The 22,178-nt window shown below is 40.8% G+C and overlaps 1 long non-coding RNA gene across 1 annotated transcript; it reads left to right on the top strand.

Annotated features, from left to right (window-relative positions):
- Window positions 1–1,759: 1,759 nt before the first annotated feature.
- On the top strand, window positions 1,760–7,533 carry LOC133275191 (uncharacterized). Its single transcript, XR_009745430.1, has 2 exons — window positions 1,760–1,897; window positions 7,255–7,533. It is a non-coding gene; the product is annotated as an uncharacterized LOC133275191 (long non-coding RNA).
- The last annotated feature ends 14,645 nt before the right edge of the window (window positions 7,534–22,178 follow it).

Here is a 22,178-nt window from a genome sequence, read left to right as displayed (position 1 = left end):
TATTTACAGGTTTTCCAGGAAATTATTTACATATTCATGAGATTTACCAGGAACTAATTATAATATTTGCATTCTAATTACACATGTGCTTTCTTGCTGAGTGGGGGTCTCTGGTGGTTGTTGATAGTCTTCCTCACTGTGTTTACTGAATGTTCGCAGTCCTTGTACATGCTCGCAAGGTCCTAGTGCTGAGTTAGCAGTTGGTATGTCCTTGCTTCTGTTCTATTCCAGTCTCTCTCCATGGTGAGTGCCACTGTTATCTTGAAGGCTAGCATCCTTGGTTTTATTTACTGTCTCCTTAGTTGTTATCAGTCCTGTGATGTTCTTTCCCCCCCGTCAGCTGAACATTCCTTTCTCTCTGTGTTAGCAAGTTAGAACAGTTTGCTGTATTTTACTATGTTAGTTTAAAGCCACACACACTATTGTTAGTTTTAACCTACAATTTAAGCCTACACTCTGACTGCCAGCATCACCCTAAAATCTCAAATAGCTCCTTGGGAGGCTCCTGTTGGAGGCCTCCAATACTGGAAGCCACCTCTTGCTGCCTGGCTATCTTTTACATCACCAGATGTCACATTAGTACCAGACCCTTTCTTTTTTACCATCCTTTTTCCTAGAATCATAGAATTACCTAGGTTGGAAAAGACCTTTAAGATCATCAAGTCCAACCATTAATCCAGGACTGCCAAGTCCACCAGTAAACCTAACTGAGGGCCTCACCTACATGGTCTTTGAACACTTCCAGGGATGGTGCTTCCACTGCTTCCCTGGGCAGCCTGTTCCAATGTCTGATCCCTTTTTCTGTGAAGAAATTTCTCCTAATATCCAACCTAAACCTCCTGTGGCACAGCCTGAGGCCTTTACATCTTCTCCTATCACTTGTTACTTGGGAAAAGCGACCAAGCAATCAAATTTTCCAGCTATTTTCTCTTCATCTCATTGAAAGGTGCAGGGATGCAGCGACTTTACCTTTTCCATCCCAGCTATTGCCTCTCTCAAGGAACAAGCAATTACTGATGATGCCACAACTTTAGCAAGAAGAAAGGTCATTCCACTAAACTGTCTCTGCCCCCCTGGTATGCCTTGAACCTACTTTTGCTCATTTCTAATTTAACTCAGTTGAGTATATTGAATGTTAATGGACTTTCCATTTTATTAGGGTACGAGATAAAACTTTCTGAGAAAGTGAAGACAAAGTTTGCAGTGTTAGTGTAATATGAAGACATGACACGTTTCCATGTGGAAATAGAATAGTGTGGGTTGGAAGGGGCCTTTAAAGGTCACCTAGTACAATTCCCCTACAATGAGGGACATCAGGATAGTTATCCTATTTGTGTACCAAAAAAGGCTCATATTCCTTATGCTGGACTCAGAGAGCAGCAGGATCTTCAGCATTCTGTAACTGTCTTCATTGTTGCAACTTGCACATGTGCTGCCTAAGATTTGCTCCTACTTTCACATAGGTCTGTGGTTTCATTTGTAAAGCCAGACAGGGCACTTGTGATGCTGATCTGGGGACAGAGTGAGTTTTCAGTTAATATTCCTCAATCACTTTTCTGCAGATTTATCACTGTGAGCTAGTCCAGCCCACCAGCCATCAGCAGGGGTGAACTTGTGAAAGAATAAAAGGAATCACCTGCTGAGTTAAGACTCCTCTATAACCTTTGGAGAGCCACGCTCTGTCCTGTGACAAAGAAGAAAAGGGCACCATGGAGTTGAGAGAGGTCTGTAACACAGACCCCAGAATGAACCAGGAGCATTCACTGTTTCCCAAGGCTTAAAGAGTAGCAGAGCTTCAATGGATGCCATCATTAAATATCTTTTCTTTAGGTTATTCATTAAGTAATAGCCAGAAAGAGAAAAAAAGAAAAATCAACTCATCAGTACCGTAACATAGGTAGAGTCATAAACAAGATAGGACAAAACAACTGTGAAAGTGGAGACAAATTTCTTAACCAAGAGAAGGGAAAAACTAGGTGCAGGACACTGGGGGTGTTGCTGAAATTTCCACAGGAACATAATTTGGTCCTGTGGGCACATATAATGTTCTAGTGCAGTCAGGTATTCCTCGAGAAGACCTGATGTGCAGTGAGCAAACACTTTTTCACTAAGGGAGTTTCCTGGCCAGCAGTAGCACATCACACAGAAAGTATCTTTGGCAGTGTCCATGTTTCCAAACGTGTCATCCTCTGACAAGCAAACTTTAGTTTTCACATCTTTAGGTAGTATATCAATAAGTAACCACAGGTTCCCTTTTCCCGTGCAATGCACAGAAATTGTATCCACTCTGAAGGGATGCTTCACTTACTCTGTGATTCAATAGGAATGACTTCACTAGCTGTGCTTTTGCCTTCTATTTTAAGATGAGAAATAACCTGTCTTGGAGGCATACAATGGGAGATAAATAGGTTTATTCAGATTTAATCTGAGGTAGTCTAGCTTTCTTGCCTGCCTTCTGGAAGATCCCCTCAAATTCTTATAAAATAAATAAATTTAGGGTTTTTTTTTCACTTTAATAACTACTTTTTTTAATTACGTATTTTTAAGCTAAAAATAGATACCCCCACCTTTGACACATCTGGAAATCCTTTTTTCTTAATTTGTTATTTGCTTATGTACTTAGTTCACACATGCTCTTGGTAGAGATAAGCTTCTCACTGAAAGCCCCAGCATCTCCAACTCATTTCCTACTGCCTGTGGCTGTTATCTCCATGATTATATCTGTGTTTCTGGCCCCACACCAGCTTGTCTACCTGTGTCCAACTTAAAATTCATGAATGTTCCATTTGATTTCAAGCTAATATTCCACTTCTGCAGCAGTGTCCATTGTTCAAAGAAGGAATTGCTCTGAGCTATTGATGCTGTTGTCATCTTCTTGCCCATGTTACGCACACTCTGCTAGCATATGCGCTCTTTCAAAGTAACATGATCTATTTTAATTCTGCATATCTTCCCGAATGTCAGTCATTATCTTTGCTTACACTGTTTTTAGGGGCATCTTTATATGCTGGTTTTGTTAGCAGAAATATCTTTTTTTATCTAATATTCTGGATTGCCCTTACCAGCCACAGTGTTGCCTCATGTAGAAAAAATGCATCTTCAGTTACCACCTTCCATAAATGTTATTTTCTTTGTCACAGATTAATTCTGGCTTCTGAAACAGTCACTCCTGGGAGTATTTTGTCCCAGATCCTTCTTCTGAGCTTGTGTCTTACTAAAGATTTTGGACTCTAGGATTTTCTTGTTGGCCTTATATGAGTCACAGACTATGTTTCTCTTTCTTGAGTCTTGTATTTCTAGATAGACATAGATATAAATATAGATATAGATACATAGATATAGGTATAGATATAGATTTAGATATATACACATATGCTTGCATGTATATATGTACATATATATAGTAGGTATTTTTCATATAGAGTATATGTACGCAATGTTTTTCTCCTGTGATGTTTTTCATCACTTCTCAGTGATGTCTCCAAAAGAGAGCTAAATGAAAACCATTAAGCACATAAGCTGCCTCAGATCAAAGTGTTGCCAGAAACAAAACTGCCTTCTGATTATCTTTTTGTTTGCCAGCATCCATATCTTGTGGATGGTGAAGTGAGATTTAAACCACCCTCAGTTGTCTGGCACATTTTCAGGGAGTTTCAATGTGTCATTCTCAACTTCCAGCCTCTTTCTTAGGACACTTTCCTCAGCTGCTTCTTCTTCTCCTGCCTTGTGTCATTCAGTAGCTAAAAAACCTAAGACGCCCATTTCATTCAGTACCTGAGTTTACCTACCAGCAGCAGATATCGCTGCTGCGTAACAGCTGGTCTGAGCTGGTGCGTGCTGAAAGTTCCCTGCAGCTTGAGACCCACAGAGCTTCTTGCTTAAGCAAAGCAGCTGATGCTGATGTGAGAACTCATGAGGCAGGACTTTTTAAACCCTGGAGCCCAGCAGAGCCAGGCACAGTGAGGCAATTTCAGCCACCCGCTTCCAAGGTCAGAGCATACTTTCCTGGGCCAGCAAATGCCTGGTGATCAGTGAGCTCAGATGGGCCCCTTCAGTGCTCAGGATTTGCGGAGAACACGATACAATGCATTGTATAACTTTTTGCCAGAGACATGAAAAGGCACAGCAAATATGGGCTGGGCTAGAAAAAGCAGGAATTTGAGGTTATAGTCTGTCCTGGCCAGATCCAGTCCAAGCCCCATGGTCTGTCTGGGGAATACCACTATTGCAAACTGCTGATTCATCAAGAGGCTTGCACAAGGTTTCAGGCAGCCTCAGACTGGGCGATCTGATAGATACAGACCTGCTGCAGGCAGTCCCATACCTTTGCCGGGTTATGCATGGGATCTGACAGCCGGCCCTAGACCAGTGACACCAAGCACCAATTTTGGTTCATAGCATCTCCCTTTCTCACTTCAAAATCATCTTGTTTTTCTCTGGGCTAACTTTGGCTCTTGGCTGACTGGCAAGATTGAAAGATGGGGAAGGGCAGTAAAGCCCTGATTATATTTGTCCTGCATTTGCCACAAATGCTGATTGAATTAATATATCATAAAAGAGATTGCTTCGGCTTAGCCAGATGTTTACAGAACCAAGTGATCCAGGGAAATACTACTTATTCAGTTAGATTATACACACAGCCAAGAACATCAGAGAAGTCAAGAACTCACTGTTTACAAGCTGATATACAAAAGACAATGGGAATATCTGGCTTTTGCAAGACTGCAGCTTAAAAAATTCCTTCCATGAAGGTTTAAGAGATGTAACAATATTGTAGGCATAAAGACAGTGGCACAGAGTGCTAGTGTGGGGAGTCATATAAATTCCCAAAACTGTTTTGTGAAAGACTCAGAACTACCTAAATATCAGTCCTCAGACTCCAAAATCACAGAGACCCCATCTTAAACAACTCCAAGTGTAAACCCACTCTGGCTAAGAGCTGCTCTGATATGTGATATCTCTCCAGAACTTCCCAAAGGATGTGCCACAAGAACAACTGTGAGAATCCACTGTGTCCGGAGGACTTACCCTTCTTGCAGTCATCCTCCCACTTTTCTTTCAAACCACCATTTTATCCCTCAGTAAGAAAGATCACAGGAAACATTGGGCCTCAGATGATTGTACTGGGACTAATTCGGGTTTTGTTATTTCAAAACAATCTGAGGCAATGTGTTTTTAAGCCTGAGCAGACCTTTAATCAAACTTCTCAACAATATCTTTCATAATAGTGACAGTCCAGCAGGAACATGCAGAATTCTGAATTAAATCAAGTAGTAAATAAATATAACCAAGGTATTCCCAAAGCAAATACAACTAACCAGTTTTAAAACGGCAACTGGCTTTCTCTTTTTATTTGGGGTGACATTTTGCAAGGCCATTCCTTGGTGAGTTTCATATTCTCCCATTCTGCTCTGCTTTTCTTATTTGTATAGTGTTACCAAGGCATATAAGAAATACATTTCAAAGTACAGATATCAGCTCATTTACAGCTAATTATAATAGGCAAGTGGTGCGGTAAATGGAACACCTGATTTTCTACCCTCTTTTTTTTCCTTTTGGTTGAAGCTTTTGTGATGTTCTCCAGGTGACTCCCATGCATAATGTAACACTAGCAATGCTGTTTGCATAATAAGCTATTTTCTACCACAGAAGCAGAAACATTTTATCACTATAGAGAAGGCTTGGATTATGAATACATTTTCATATAAGTTGATTTATGTGAAAATTACCAATAAATGCATTCTAGCCATAAGTAAAATGTTTGTTCCTACTTTAAGTAGTAGCATTATTTGAAACTTAGGGGGAAGGGAAATGCATACCCCAACAAGGGAAACGATTTTATTAATATGATTCAAATGTCAGAGCTCACAGTCACCTTCTAAGGTATGGAGCTCCCTCAGTTTCCTCCAGTTAAGTCAATCTGAGTGAAAAATGCTCAGCATTAGGCAGAAGTACTGCGCATCTCACCACATTGAACCACCAGTTCAGTGGTGCTTAATGCAGCATAAACAAACCCTTCTCTTACCCCATGGCACTTTCTGCAGTCTCCACAACAGCTGTTTGTTGCCCTCTTATTTAAAATGCAGCTACATTTTTGTATTATGATGTACATGTTTCCTCATTAGTATTTCCTTTTGTTTTTCCACACATTTATTTGAATTAGAGCAACACTCTCAGTAAGACCAGCTCAGTCTTACCTACCTACCAGTTCTATAGGAACAGGACTATAATGCCTGGGTCCAGCCCAGCAAATGCAAACAGGCATCAGCACCTCCATGCACCAGAGTAGCCCCACTCCACTTTCTGAAAGTGGAGCAGTGGGGTTAAAAAAGGCTCCACGTGGCCCTACACCCATTTCGAGATCAACACAGGATCACAGCTCACGTGTTTGGTCACAGATGAAATGTGACCTAGATGCATATAAAGCACCAGCACCAGTCTCAAAACTGACACCCTTGAGACTGAGCTGGTGCCTTTTGAAGCCAACAAAATAGAGGGCTTTGGATCTGGCCATTTGCATTGGAGGGTATCCCAGAAACAATTAATTGCCATTGCAAGTGCATTTTTTTATGGGCTAGGGTAAGGAGGCATTCCTCAGGAACTGCTGGACTTCCTTTTGTTCAGTGAGGAGCTGATCCTGCAAAGTACATGCTCTAAGCAAGCCCTGGTCCTCCTGCAGGGACCTCGGTGGAGCTGCCTGACACAGCAAGGCTGTATCTCAGTGGAGCAGATCAAGCCTCTACCTTTGAAACAATGAATGAATGTACACCTCAATTTTTCAAAGCAATATGCCACTCAGATCTCCTGCTAATGTAAATCATGGTTGTTCTATTGACACCAGAGGAGTTCTGCTGATTTACATGAGCTGAATGTCTGAACCAATGCTGGTGATCAAGATTATTTCTGCTTAATAGAGATAACTCACACAAGAAAACTTTTCATACACTCTGTCAATTGCTTTCAACTACAAAATTTAAAGGCTAACACTCAAGTTGCAGATTGCGGGGGGATTGACTACTGCAAATGTACAACACAACTTTTTTGCATCAAACACCATTCTGTAGTTGTAAACATTGCTTAATGTCATAATTTACCTGCAGATTTTGTAAACTTCTGCAAAACAGTGTCTTAGAAATCCACTGATTTCCCCTGCATTACGCCACGGAGGCTGGTGTGGACTTTTTTCCAAATACATACTTTTTTCCTAAATGCCTTCCAGTTTTACTAATTAACTTCCTTCCCTTTTCTCTGCAGACCTGCCTGTGAGGAAGAGCACTGCTCAGCAAACAGCCTGGAGCACTACACCCCATTCTTCATTTCAGCAGCTGAGAAAACCCCGTGACTCTTTAACAAGTATCACTGAGCCTCAGTGGGAAATAGCCTTCCACAGCGGACTCAGTGGTGCTCAAACCCACGCTGCTTGCTCCAGCCTTTCTTGACAGCAGGATACACAGTGCACTGCCTTTGTGCAAAATCAGACAACACTGCTGCCCCCGGTTGCCTCCAGGCAAAATCCAGTATCATTCATTCCCACTCTCTGTCTGCTTCTCATTTACATTTGCTATCAGGGTCACCTTAGAGAGCCCAGATAGCTGCATTTCTCACTGGAGTGAGGGATGTTTTGTATAAAATGTTAAATTAAACCCTTCTCCAAACGGGATATACTCAGGACACACCTTGAGCCCTGGCTTCCCTGTACAACCAGGGCAGTGCTGCTGTGACCTGAAGTCTGCTGCTTAGGTGGCCAGCTATGCACCATCAGCTCAGCAGCACAAGTCAGCCAGCCCCTATGACTTGTGGTTCGTGTTATACGGTCAGCCCCTCTCAGCTGAGCATTCCCAGCCACATGTTTTGGCTCTGGATCTCTTGTTAGGGGAACTGCAAATCTTTCTAAGTCTCTCCCACACGGTGTCCCTTCCTGCTATGCACTCATGCAACCCCTACCACAGATGGTTCCTGCCCTCGAGCCTGCTTGGTACCTCTTCCTTCACAGCCAGCAGACTGTTTAATACTGCTAAAGATGCCTTAGTAAAGTTTCTTGCCCCTTGAGATTTCTGTCTGCTCTCTGCTGTGCCACAGTCACAGCTGTGCTGTGGCAGCTCCATTGGCCCCAGCTGTGGGTCACCAAGCCAAAAGCTCTGACATGAAGCAGCAGCAGCCTGGGTTACCCAGCTGTGGACATGCCATGCTCTCCTAGCAGAAGGTACCACCGAGAAAGCCCTGGACAAGTTCTTCATTTAACACTGAACCTGGGGCTCCCAGTGTGAGGAGTCTGTTTCAACTGCCCTGGTCCTAATAACACTATTGATGCCAATTCACAAAGTAACGCTGACCCCTACATCTTCCTATTTTCATTCTAAAACCATTTAAAACTATATCTGTTTTACCACAGTTAAATAAATTCATGCCTCTAACATAGTAACTAGTACTGCTGCTGGAGTATGGGTTCAAGAAATTAAACCAATTCATATTCAAATAAGATGGTGTGGAGATTAAAGGTGGGAAGCAAGCTACAGAATAGGGGTGTTCGATCACGCATTCTTAGTTACACATTTACTGTATCTATAACAGCTCGTTTTTCTATTTTAAACCCTACTAAGTACATTTAAATGTACTGCTGTAGTAATAAAATAAAAGGTCAACTCAATGTCTGCCTTGGCCGTTAATCAATCTTTCCCATACTTTCTAATTATCTTGATTGCCTGATTGAGTGAAGCATGGGACACTGATCAGCTATATGTTCCTTGGTTGTATGTGCTCTTGGCACCTTTTTTTTTTTTTTGGAGACCAGAGAGGATACATCATACACTTACTTTTTTTTTTTCTGAAGAAGGTCCCAAACTTCTTCCTGTCTCTGATAACCAACTTCTTGTCTGCCTTTTCTCCCACCATTTTCTGTAGCAATTTTGCAGGCTGTTCCCTATAAAATTTTGAAGTGCCTTTAATCATCTCAGGCAGCAATTTTGTGTTGGTTTGTTTCCCTCTCCTTTTCAGTAATCTGGGATTCCCAGCATTATTCTCTCTCTCTCTCTCTCTCTGATTATGAATTGGAGCTTTTTATTTTTAGAGGGAGCTTAATGCAATGCAATAACACACAAACACAGGAACAAATTATAGACATGAAAAGATCAGACTTTTTTATAGTGATAATTCCATTTTACTCCTGGGTGTCACATATCCATGAGGGACCCTAGAACTTCAGCAAGAGCTGCCAGACAGCTCATTACCAAGACATCCAGGGCTGCACAGCAGGTCTCCATCCCTGGGTGACAGGGACAGCCTTGTGGAAAGACAGTGGCAGGGAACAGGCAGCAGGTTATATGCAGACATCTTAGATCCAGCCCAGGGACTAGAAATGCATGTAGCAAATGTCATACAGAAAGGGGCATTGTGCAGCTCCCGTATGAGCTCTGTGAAACGATTTAGTCTCAGTTCTGCCATACAGAAAGTACCAGGGAGACAGGAGACCTGCAAGGTTGGAAAACTCATCTTAATTCTTCTGTATGGAATTCACTGGGAGTCTGGGATATTTGAAGAACGCAAAATTTGGAAGTATTTCTCACCACCTTTGATTATCTCTCAGCTTGATTGAATGAATCATGCATCCCAGCTCCTTCAGATATCCATTAATGCCAAGCAAAGCGTAACCCATCACTGGTTTTTGGTTTTTTTTGTCCTGTTCATAAATAGCTTGAGAACAAACTGTATTCATTGTTCAAAATCTCTGTCCAGTACTTTTTGCAACTTACACAGAGCCTACAATCTGCTCAAGTAGCTTATGGTAAGCACTGTCTTCCTTCACAGCTGCATCAGTGGGCAGGTAGTCCCTACAGCCTTTCAGCAAGAGACACCAGCAACCTCTGCAACCTCTGCAAACCTCATTCCTTGCTAGAACTAGTGTGTACTGGTGGTGTGAGGCTGGGGTGCTACTCCCATGTCCCCAGAACTTCAATCAGACTGGGTCTCTGCGGCATGGTATAAAAATGGAGCTGGAATATTGTTGGCAAAAGATTTCCTATTTTTCATTGTGCAAATGTTGTTATAACAGAGGTAACTCCAGCTGTTAACATCGCCGCTCTTTACATACTGCCAGCCTCAAGCTCAGGGTAATTTCCTCAGCAACTCAGGGGCAGTGGACTGAAGCTGGGAGAACCAAAGCGCACCACACTCCTCAGTGCAGCACCAGGATCCTCAAGCCAGGGCTGAGCGATCTGGGACCTTTCCAAAGCAGATATTACCTTGGGTCCTGAAAAAGGTCAGCTGAGGTTGCTCGAGTGCCACAACCATTTAATCTCCACTCTTCCATATTTTAATGGCAGAAACAGTGCACAATGATGTTTGAGTAGATCCTGCTGTTCAGCATACCCTGCTGGCTAATTCTTGGTGCTTCTGCATATTAACCACATACCAGATGAACCTATCACTCCCCACTGAAAATGCAGAGAGCCCAGCAATCGAATTTGTTTGTTTGTTTGTTTTGACCACTTTGTTGGAGCCAGCTACCAATTTATGCATTGCAGAGCCATACTCGCAGCAGTTGTGGTACCTTGCTAGATCTCAGCCTCAGCAAATCGTGCATGTTACTAGAAATAAACAGCACAGCCAGGTTAGGATGGGTTAAGGGAGGTTACTGTTGGTTTACTTTGTTTTATTTCCTAGCCTTCCAAAGACAATCCCATCACGATAAACGAAACAGTATCTCTAGCTGCAAAATTACAAACTTTGGTTCCAGTAATAGTACATTCAAGCAATATTTACATGACAAATAAGAAAAACCTCTGACAGAAGAATCTTTCATATACTTATCTAGTTTTATCACTCAGCTCACACTTTTATCTTGCATTTAATCATATTGCCCTTCATCTGCCATTCAGTAGCCAAAGTACTAAAATAGCCTTAATCTCTCTGTATCTCATTACAATGTGAGACTATGGTTTTGCAAAACTTTCTGTTAAGTATGATATATCTCAGCTACATAAAATATATGCCAAAAATGCGTACAGTACATTGAATTGTACTATAAATTATAGAACCATCTTAAAAGCAAAAGCACTGGATAAAATGATGCAGAAAATACAGAGTGATGGGTAGGTAAAGTTATTAATAGATCATAAAGGCAAATGAAAAATATCAAATGCAATCTCATTTAATAAAGAACACAGAGAAATACACATCACTAGGTCTGATGGCATAAGACTTACTTTGAAAACGGTATCCTTCCTCAGAGCTTATAATAAAGGGCTCCATGGCATCTGTTTAGGGCAAATAAAGCTGTGGAAAAATCACTGTGTTTTGTTTTTAATTTCTAAGTCTGTAGTCAGTATGACATAACATATTTTCAGGACAGCATAACAAGATGCAGCAAGTCAACAATATTTATAAAGATTGCTATTTACTTGAGTAACTCCGCATCAGCTTTAGGTCATAGATATTCAGTACCACATAGCACTTGGTCCTTAACCAGATGTGATTGTTGTCCCACCTTGGTGTTAAATTTACTCTCCACCCCACTGGCATTTACAAGTGGAAATCCCTATCAGGAAATGTATGTATTAGTAACATTATTATTACTATTATTATTATTATCAGGAAATATATATATATATATCAGGAAATGTATGTGTTAGTAACATTATTATTACTACTACTACTATTGTTATTTTAGCCTCATCTTGATGCTTGAGGGGCAAGGGTGCTGTGGAAATCTCTGGAATGGCTGAATTTGGCCTGTAATACTATACTGCAGACAGCTGGCAATTTACTAGTTACACATTCCATTTGTCTACATCAGTTTCTGTATATTTTAAGATCTCTGCTTTTAAGCATCTTTAAGACCCCTGTTGTTTCAATTACTTGACACTGTGGCCTGAGGTATCATTACTACGCTGAGGATAATAAACAACTCCTCCTATTTCTGTTGCTGGAGCTGTGACTAACATGATCAAGAATCAGCACAGGATGAAGAAGTAAGGGTCATGTGGTAGGTGACTGATCCTACATCATATTCCATGCTGCCAGCTCTGTTATGAGGCCTTGGGCAAACATCTAAACCTTAGTTTTTGGAAAACTGAGTACTATATAAGACCACAACATACGCTGACTACACAAGATGACATAGTGGTTTCAAAATACTTTACAGTTTCTTTGTTGTAATAGGGTTGAGGTCTGATGCTAGGAATAGCAGTAATCTATTTAATACAGAAAATTTAGAAATGCAGCATTGAAGGACAAAGCATCAGAGCCATTTCTTTTGCATTAGTGTGTGGCTGGATGTCAGTGCATGTTTTGGTGGGGATAGATTTAACACTTGGGGTTTGAGATGTTAGTCTTCTCACATGAAGTCTTAATGCTTTACTGAGTATCAGTCTGGACACCTGTCCCACAACCCTACTGTTGCCATCAGAGTCTGCAAACAGCTTCACCTGGTTGTTTGTATGACTGTCTTATTAATGACTGCTCTCTCCATACCTTCTTTTTATTTTCTCACAGGCAGTACTAACATTTGACCCATTTAACAGAGAATTTGGGCCATGTAACTTCTGTTAATTTATTATATCCAGGTTCATCCTGTTGGATAAAAGTCTACTCTATAGGAAATGTGCCAGCCCTGAAAAATGCAATAGTTCAGAGTTATATCTATCTCATCTGTGCCTGTGCATCATCTAACTTAAGTCAATTTTAAGGGAAAATAATTATATCATCTTTCATTCGTTTACAATGCCACAGAAGTTGTACGTTGAGAGCTCTTTCCTTTATGGAGAAGCAGAGAAAACATTGTAATCCTGAAGCTCATACAGAATCCTGCTGTTACCATCCTTGCAATCATATCTTTCAGCTAATTTGTTCCCATTAAATGTGTAATGTTACAGAGAAAAACTGCTTTGCAAACATTTAATGGCTTCTATCAGTCTGAAAAAAATGAATCCATAAGTCCCTGCCTCTTTAAGTATCTTTTTTTTTTTCCCCCTGATATTCAGAAGAAGCAGTCTTTGGTTGCTTTCTCTTGCAGGTGCGAGACTGCGAGGTCAGGTATTTTAAAATTGCTTCTTTTCCAGGATTTTGTGGACAGACCAACTTGCTCAGACTGGAGACAGGCACAACTCCTCAGACAGGCTCAGACTGGAACAGCACAGCTACATCAAGGGACTATGTTCTTTCCTTATTCTGCCTGTGATAGGCTACAAACACAAAAAAGTCTGGTGGCAGACCAGACAAAGAGCTTAGATGAATCCTAAAATGGCCAATGCCATTTGTTAAAGGACAGGAGTCAAAGTTGGATGCTGCCTTCCCCCATGAATTTTGCTACCCCAGACTGTTTGCTTGGAGGGGTAAGCCAGTAAAATGAAGTGTCACAAAACAAACAGGAGAGTAAGTAAATGTAAGAAGAAAAGGAAGAGATGGAAGAAGAGGAAAGTAAATATGTGTAGGTTCAACTTGTTGCTTGACATTCTGGAACGAGGATTGGTTTGGTCTAAATAGGAAATTTAATTTGTACCAAGTTAGGACTAAATTGCTAGCACAGCAACTAATCACACATGAAAGCACACAAACAGTGCTCATGCATGGCCAATGCAAAACACGATTACACCTGCAAAGAGCACCGGCTACCCTGAACACAGACAGCCATGGGCGAAACCTGTGGATGTTGGATGTGAGATTTTTCATTTTCTTATGTGTAGCTGATCTAAAAGTGGCTTTGCCATCCCAAAAAAGCTGCAAGTTCAACAAAAAGAAGGCTGCAAGGAAGATGCCAAATCCTGCACATGGTCAGGCACAACTGGAGATAGGCACTGCATACACATCTTGAGAGACAGAGCTGCTTCCAACCGTGTCCATCCTCCAGGGTAGTAGGAGGGAATATCAGACAGTAGAGCTGAGTATTGAACATCTCCAGGGTCCTTAATTTTGGAAGGAAATTCTATTGCACAAGATGGGAAGACTCCACAGAGAACTCGTACAGGTGCCCATGGCAGGACTGAGCAGACCAAGGCTGCCAAGCTCTCCAAGGACAGTAGCTTCTGGTAGCTGTGTCTGTCACAGAGATAAAAAGATTGGTGGCCTCTTGTCTACCCATTACTGGAACGGTTAGTCTCAAATTTGGGAACAGAAAGAAAAATTGTTGAAAATAAAACAGAGAGACAAAAGGGGGGTGTTAATGACCTCCACATGAAAGATGTGCAGTGGGATGCAGAATTACATTCCTCAGTACTGCAGGTGCTGTGCAGTGATTTCCTCCAGTGCAAAATGTTTCTCCAACGTTTGTGTTTATACCCCACCTAAATGGTAGAACAAAAGGGAATGAAGCCCCCACGATTATTAACAACCTCTTTTTTACCGTACAGGTAAGTAATGGGACAGCTGCATGCAGTCAGCACTTTAAATCTGTGTATTAACCACAAGACTAATTCCTCTCACATTTACTTCCTGCTTGAAAATCCCATTGATCAGCCACTGTAGCTTACATCAAGCTTGGTTTTCCCCACATACAGAAAATTAACTTCTTCCTCAATAAAGATAAACTGGCTTTTTTATTTGGCACCTCACCCAGATGTAATCTTGAGATATTACAGACAGATCAGCATTACAGATGGCTACAGACATTTCACAAAATTAAGAATTCAGGTCTTTTAAAATTGAAATTGATGCTGGTTTTATATTGCTTTTTCTTCAAAGGCATGAAGAACCTCAGACTTCAGAAGAAGTAAAAACCATCACTCATATACTTTCTAAAATATCATTAAATCCCTCAAAATAACCTTTGTATATGCATAATCTTCTAATTGTAGATTATTTAGTGTTAATAATACATAATATCTTGTTATCTGTCAAGACATCTTCAAAATCTAACTCCCTGAACTAATATTTCTTGATCTTTAACCATATAAAATACTGACTTCTAGACCCAACAAAGGGTGAAATAACAGACCTTAAAAGTGCCAGTGAAACAACACTGTCATTTCAGGCCTGTCAGGGAGTGCAGGAAGGACTGTTCTGCATTTTAAGAAAAGAAAGGACCATTTCTCTAGCAACTCACTGAAGCTTTAGCAACAATCGCTTAAAGAACCTCATTAGAAAAAGAGGAATTCTTGGTAGGAATGAATTAGCAGTCACGGTGCAGGTGAAGCAGGCAGCTAATATATGCAAGGTAAATGGAATTTATTGTGAATATGGTCTATCACATGGCTATCATCTCCATCTGCTTTTTTTCTGAGATACACTCCCGTGTCGTAGGAAAACAGCCCCACTTACATTTCCAACTCCATGTGGGAACAAAGCCTGTACCTGAAGAGTGTGTCAACTCCCATGCCCTTTTGGGCACCTTTGGTCCAGAGCTCTCAGGGATGCTCACCATTGCTGCCTGGCCCACTTAGGGCACCCCATGCCAACCACCAGTGGACTGCAACAATCTCATAGCCAACATCTGAGTCACGGAGAGAAGCTGCTGAGGCATGAGTACACATGTCTCAAACTGCAGGGAAATGTGAAGTTGTGCTCCACTCAGTGTTTAAAAGTCTACAGATCTAAGGTAAGATCCTGCTGGAGAGTGAAGCAGTGAGCAGGAATGGAGTCTTACATGGACAGTCCTGCAAAGTTTTTTGGTTGACATCACTGGGTTATTTATGTGCACAGAAACATCTCCAGTAAGGAGTAGTGCAGAGGATGGGCTTCTCAGCTGGTAAACAGGGGCCACATCTTCACTAGACCAAGGGTCACACTCACCTCTCCTTTTCCTGTGGCAGGGATCCCAAATACAGGGTATTACTGCCAGCAGCAGCAGCATTACTTTGTAGGGAAACACTGATAATTGCTATTCTTTTGAAACCATAGCAGTGCTTGTTTGGAGAAAGAACAGAAACAAAATTAAATGAGCCTTTCCGAGGTAGCTACTTCCAGCTCCTAGCCACCAGTAATTTAGTAGCTTCTTGGCATACACCTGAAATTCACATGTAATAGTCAGCAATGGCTCTATCCTCTATACATTTTACTGATGTGTTTTGGATTCATTATATTTTGGACTTCCTCAGCAGTCTACAATGGTGACTTCATGTGTGTGACATGTAAAATAAACTTGTTTTAAACTTGCTACTTGAGTTAATGTCTCCCAGCTTTTACAGTGGAAGGAATATTAAATCACCATTCTTCATACACCTTTTCCACACCGCTCATGATTTTCCCATCCACACCCCTTGTTATAACCCCCTTCCAAAGGGGTTATAATCCCCTCTCTGAAATGACAAGTCCACATTTATTTGGACTCTTTTTTCTTATGACAGTTTATAGAAATCTAGCTGGGTCCTGCCTAATTCACCTCACATTTCGTAAGATTAAAGAAAAAAAAAAGTAGTTATTATACTGTATAATCTGAAAAATAATATTTGATCATGTAATTAGACTGTATCATAGGCAAATGCACTAGGGAACAGAGTTAATGTTGCATGTACAACCTTAATTTTATTTCCCGACTTTTAAATGCCGAACTAGGCAACTTTAACATTTCCTTAATGCAATTTTTGTATGGAATATTATATAGCCTATTACATATGCATTCATATTGAAATATGGAATACATTAGGCTGTAGCACACAGATTGTGGCACACACAACTGAGTACTAGATGTCGGCACTAGTCTTGACTGGCACTGCCACAAAGTTACACGGGTCACTTCAGAGTGGTGCTCTCAATGTTTTTTTATTGTCACTGTCCTGTTGTTTATTCTCGATATACTAAAGGTCTTACAGAGCAGTGTTACAGACAATTAGCTTGAGAATTTTATTTTCTTTTAATTGCATTGGTGCTGTTTTTATAACATCCTTCCTACAAGCCTAGCCTTAGTCAAATAGTTAGGCTTCAGTAACTTAACAGGTAAAGTTTGTCTTCAGAAGCTTTAAAAATTATGAAAATGTATAAGAATGCTGTAAAAATATAAAATAATTTTCCAAACATAATGATACTATTGTTTTACTTCCTGATCTCTGCAGACATCCCTGGGTATGAAGACAGTACAATCGAAAGCTAAGAATCTCCCTTTCAAGTGATAAGTGTAAGAAGTCCCTTTCTAGCTACAAAGGGCTATATGATGATCAGCTTCAAGCCTGACTTGTAAGGGATTAGACACTGCCCTTTCTCCATCTTGTTTCACACTGTCATGTGAGGGTATCTCTGAAGCCACATGGCCAATTTAGGGGTTATAAGAAATCCTTTGCAGAGACATATTACTGAACAAACTGCAGGGAAGACACTTGGATGAACCAGAATATAGGATTGATTGATGCAGCTGATCTAAATAATCCAATATTCAGTCATCAAATCAAATAAAATTCATCATACACACGTTGTCATGAATGTGTGACACAAAAGGGTGCTGTTGGACATGGGGTTTTATTTCCCATCGGGTCAAAGACAGCTAATATGTGCCAGGATTATAAAAGGTTAATATTGCATGACAGGAGCAAGAAATCTGCTGTCTTCAGAGCTTACTCCTGAAGAATGTCACCATGGACTGAATGGAACGTACCACTAATAAATCACAGCAATGTTCTTCCAACAGACAAAGTGATTTTTGAAAAGGGCAAAAAAAAAATCAAATAACATATTCAGCTAACAGGATTTGATCAGCCGATCATCTAGTGAATATTAAAAAAGCTGATCTGATGAATAAATTATTCAGTGGAAGCAGGCAAAATTAACAAATTATGTATTTGCTGAACAACAGTTAAACCGTTCAGTGTATATATAATTCAATATTTATTCATACATATTTATAAATGGTTCTTATACAATTTTTGTTTCATCCAGGTGAATAAAAACTCCAGACTCATTTTTTCTTTCTTCTGAGGAAAGTGAAATAGCCTGTCTTCAGAAAGCTTGATCTCAGGTCAGTATCTCAGCGAAGTCAGCTTCATTTGCATTTTTAATCAGATGCCTATGTGAGTGAACATGTAAAATCGTAACTGTGCTAGTGTCAGATTTTAATATTTAGTTTTCCAGTTTTCTGATTGTGTGTGTGCCTGGAAGACAATGTAAACAAAGAAAGGCTATATCTGTGCCCATGCTTTGGCCAGATGTACGTGGGCAATGTATTTTCTTTCAAACCTAAACACCTGCGCTTGGTACTTGGGTTTTCCAGGAGCCACAGTCTCTTGCTTTCACATATATATATGGTCTGAAAACAATGATTAGGGAAGCTAATGCCCTTTCTTTAGAAAGCATGGTTTTCTCCATCATTAATAGAGCTGATCAGAAAGAATTTTTATCTAAGCAAAAAAGATAGATAGGGGTTAGATAATTACAGAGGCAAAAATCCCACATAAGTGAAACTTGTGGAGGGAGATCAAGAAATACTATCTTCCTTGAAGAGTCACTTTGCTACCAGCTGGGAAGAAGATTTTCATACATTTTTAAATGTTAGTCCAGATGAAAATAATGTAAATTACCTACATTCTGGTCTCCTATACTTTAAGGGTGGCAGAAACAGCACCAAAACCAGTAGGTATTTCCAAGGATTGTAGACAATACAATTATAAATTGAGGAAATCAGGTGAATTTTAGCTTCTGCAAACACACCGCCTGTGCATTTACCATTGAGCAAACAAGGTTTCACATATTTATTTCCTTTTCTAAGCAGATACAGCTTGTGATGGACATGTTCCCAGGCACAAAAGAATTGCAGGGTGACAGAATTTCTCAAAGGAGTCTCCTGGCCCTGCTTTCACACAATTTTGCCTATACATACTGTTGTCTTCCTCCCCTCCATTTCTTTTAATGTGGTATTCAGTTTAGCTTGTGTTCCAAAGATTTTAGAACCTTTCCTGACTGCGCCATTTTGTGTTGCACCAGCCAGTGTGCAATCAAGGTCTCAAGCGACTCCAGGGTTTGCCCAGTGCTGTCCTTTTTCTCCACTGTCAGTAATGATTTTACCCGAGGACAGCTTTTGAGGGTTTCCTACAGGATTGCCAGTGTTACTTCTACAAGACTATTTAATAGAGAAGAAGTCCTTCATTTTCTCTCTGTGAAGTGGCTGAACTCTGCATTTAAATGTGAGTTGTTAAATTGTCATGATTTCATGTAAGGCTTAGGGGCTGCCTGAGAATGGAACAGTGAAGGCAAATACAGGGAAGATTTTACACCATTCAAGTCATAAAAGGACCTCTTTAAAGATGGGAAAGGCATCTAATCTGGGGTGAAGCCTACCTTCAACAAAGAATAGGCGTCATTCCCATGCTTACAGCACTGGTGGTACCTCCAAGCATCTGTCAGGCTTGTGTTTCTCATCAAATTAAGCCTAGTTGAGACTCTGCTTGGTAAACGCTGCATGGCTGATCATGTTTATCTTGTTGTGTTTGAACCGCAGTCAGGTTCCCCATCTAGATGAGTTTAAGGAAGATTCTGCTTCCAGCTGATTTCCCCTGTCCAGTCAGTAGCAGTCCTGCTGAACCCAGGACACCATCCCATCTGTGTTTTCACTAAAACTGATGTGCACAGCTTCCTTGACAAAATTTGACAGTATTTCCAAATAGCCACCACGCTGTGCAGGTGTAGGGCCTGAATGTTACACTTCAGTGCAAAATATCAGTAACAGCTCTACTTGGGGAAACCAACATCTTCTATTCTAATTGAGTTCCAGGTCAGTGTGACTTTTGCCCTGTGAGGACCACCTTTTTGCAAGCCTGGATAACAGAGGTTAGAGTATCTGAAGGGCAGGAGCTAGCAGGACTGGTGAGAGTTGCATAGGTTTGGCAGAGTACCTGAATCCCAACCTGTGGAGGAGCAGCTCTCCCTTTCAGCACATCACCAGCAGACCTTTGACGTGCTGCTCTCAAAAAGCCAAGTGCTGCAAGACAAGAACTAGATGGTTCGAGCTACACATTATAGAGCAGTTCTGTGCTACTTGGTGCTGGCCAAGATGGGAGCTCCAAGCTTGGGCAAGGGCTAGGGCAAGGGCTAATGCTCCAGGAAGGTGAAGCCGTGCCGTATCACTCCAACACAGACAGTGAGGCTTTTTTAGGGCGGGTGAAAGTTGGGATTATGTTATGTCATGTTTATCCATGATGTATTTCTAAAGAATTCTCAGCAACAAGTACCTAAAACTATTTCTCCCTTCTTCAAACTGCTTTATGTAAGCTATTTTTAATTAAAATGAGCTTCCAATGTGTCCACAATTGATTCCTTAAAATATTAATAATTTTCCCTACATTGGGTATCAAAGCCATTACTTTTTTCCTGTGTGTCCTTTAACTATATTTAAATAATTCATTTACCCATTTTCCAGCCCTCAGGGAGACTGGTTCTGTTGTGGGGTTTTTTACACAGTGTTATCACATTTAAAACACAGGATATTTCCTCCTAAAGTTATAGGATGTTTTGCTTTTTATTTGCCAGTGTTTACTCAGCACAAGAATCCAGTTAGCTACCATTTTATTAAGACACAAATGTAGCATGGAAATATGTGTCTGCCTGTGTATAAATGCCCTTTCCACAGCTCATCAATCTCGCACTAATTAGAAAGACAAAAATATTTTAAAACCAATTAATGTCACTGAGAAACATTCCAGTAATTCTCAAAATACAATGTAACCATGATAGATACATTTCAATTATTTCAAAGCATTTTCACAGAGCACTGAGTAAGCATAAGGAAAAAGCAGGGTCTAAAAGCCACCTCACTTGGCTGATGGATCTCTGACATAGGATGTAGATTAGGGTTTAAGTGAGACCAGCAGTTCGTATTCTCCCTCAAAAAGCTCCTGAGTCACCTGATTAAAGTGCAACCTTGACAAATATGCACAGCATTGTCTCTCACAGTTGGAATCACCAAAGAGGCTAAAAACAGCGCCATGCACTGCATAATCTCTAACCTCAGGGGACAACAAAAACAGAGAATTGCTGTGTCAATCTCATTTCCTTGTTAGGCTCATTATCATAAATGCAGGCCTTTGGATTTGAATGCCACACTTCAATAACATTTACCTATCAACAGCTGCTGAAATATTGAATTCCACAGTCATCTTTTCCTTTTGATGCTTTCCCTTTTGTTTCTTTATCCATAAACATGAGCAACTGAGCTAAGCTTAAATTAACTAGCTGGGGTTAAATGTTTAGGGCAGCAAATTATGGCTAGCCTGCTTGCAGAGTGGTTTAGATTACAGAGGAGAGTTGCCAATCTTAGCTCTCATCATGCACTCCAAATGTGCAGAGCAATATTGGCAGTTCATGGCCAAGTCCTGCATGCTTTAGTTATCACAGGAGCACTGTTCCCATGAATAAGTGGAGCAAGATTTAGCCCCTGCTCAGAAGATAGAGATGAATCACACTTTTATTCTTTGAGTACCTCATGGTACCTTCAACAAAGGCATGTTCAGTGATTGATAGCCTGTGTCTAGATTGGGTATTTTTCTATATACTGACAAATATTCTCTTCGCGATGATTTCTAGGAGCAGAGGAGTATACACTGCAGCAATGTTGGGTTTCTTATTTTTCATTGTGCCCTTTATCTTGGTTTTGATTAGTTTTTTTTTTCCAAGGGTCAGTTGCTTCCCATCCTTTTTCCACTCTGAGTGCTCTGAAATAATCCTGTTACAGATCTCCAGCCCTTAGCATCAGTAAAACTGTGGAAACTTGCATCAGTAAATAGGTAGGGAAAGACACAGGCTTCGCTTCAGGGTCAAATCCCAAGTGGCGGCACGGTCTATGGAAAATAAAGGTGTTTGGCTTTCTTGAAATGAGCTGCTGGTATCAGCCACAGCTTTTTTTTTTTTCCCACTTGATCAAGGCAAGAGCTACGTGCTATCTATTAACTGTTTTAATCCAGTGTACAACCAAAATAGGACTGTAATTCCTATTTGGGAGAGATAGAGATGCTTGGTTAATAACAATTTCATGACTACATGCTGTTACTCACAAGGCCACTCAGGTGCACTAGGATGTGCCAAAGGGGACAGCCATGGAAGCAAACAGCCCGCAAGTACTCGCAGCAGGTACAACATCATCTCTCCAATACCCTGACGCTATCACTTCACCCAGCCTGTCTCTTTGCCAGTCTAGGGACATGCTCCCCAACTGCAAAGCCATGTTAGTCCTTCTGCAAGAGCGACTGCATGCCTGTACAGAGTTTAGGAGTAAATCGGTGCTCCTCTAAAAAGGGGAATCCCACAAAACCAAAGGAAGGTGTGGGACCACT

The sequence above is a fragment of the Pezoporus flaviventris genome, unplaced genomic scaffold, assembly GCF_033815535.1.
Source record: "Pezoporus flaviventris isolate CSIRO_AGI_PZ_B2104156 unplaced genomic scaffold, CSIRO_AGI_Pfla_v1 ptg000002l, whole genome shotgun sequence".
In the NCBI taxonomy this organism is placed as follows: Eukaryota; Metazoa; Chordata; class Aves; order Psittaciformes; family Psittacidae; genus Pezoporus; species Pezoporus flaviventris.
This window is presented reverse-complemented; position numbering and strand designations above follow the sequence as displayed.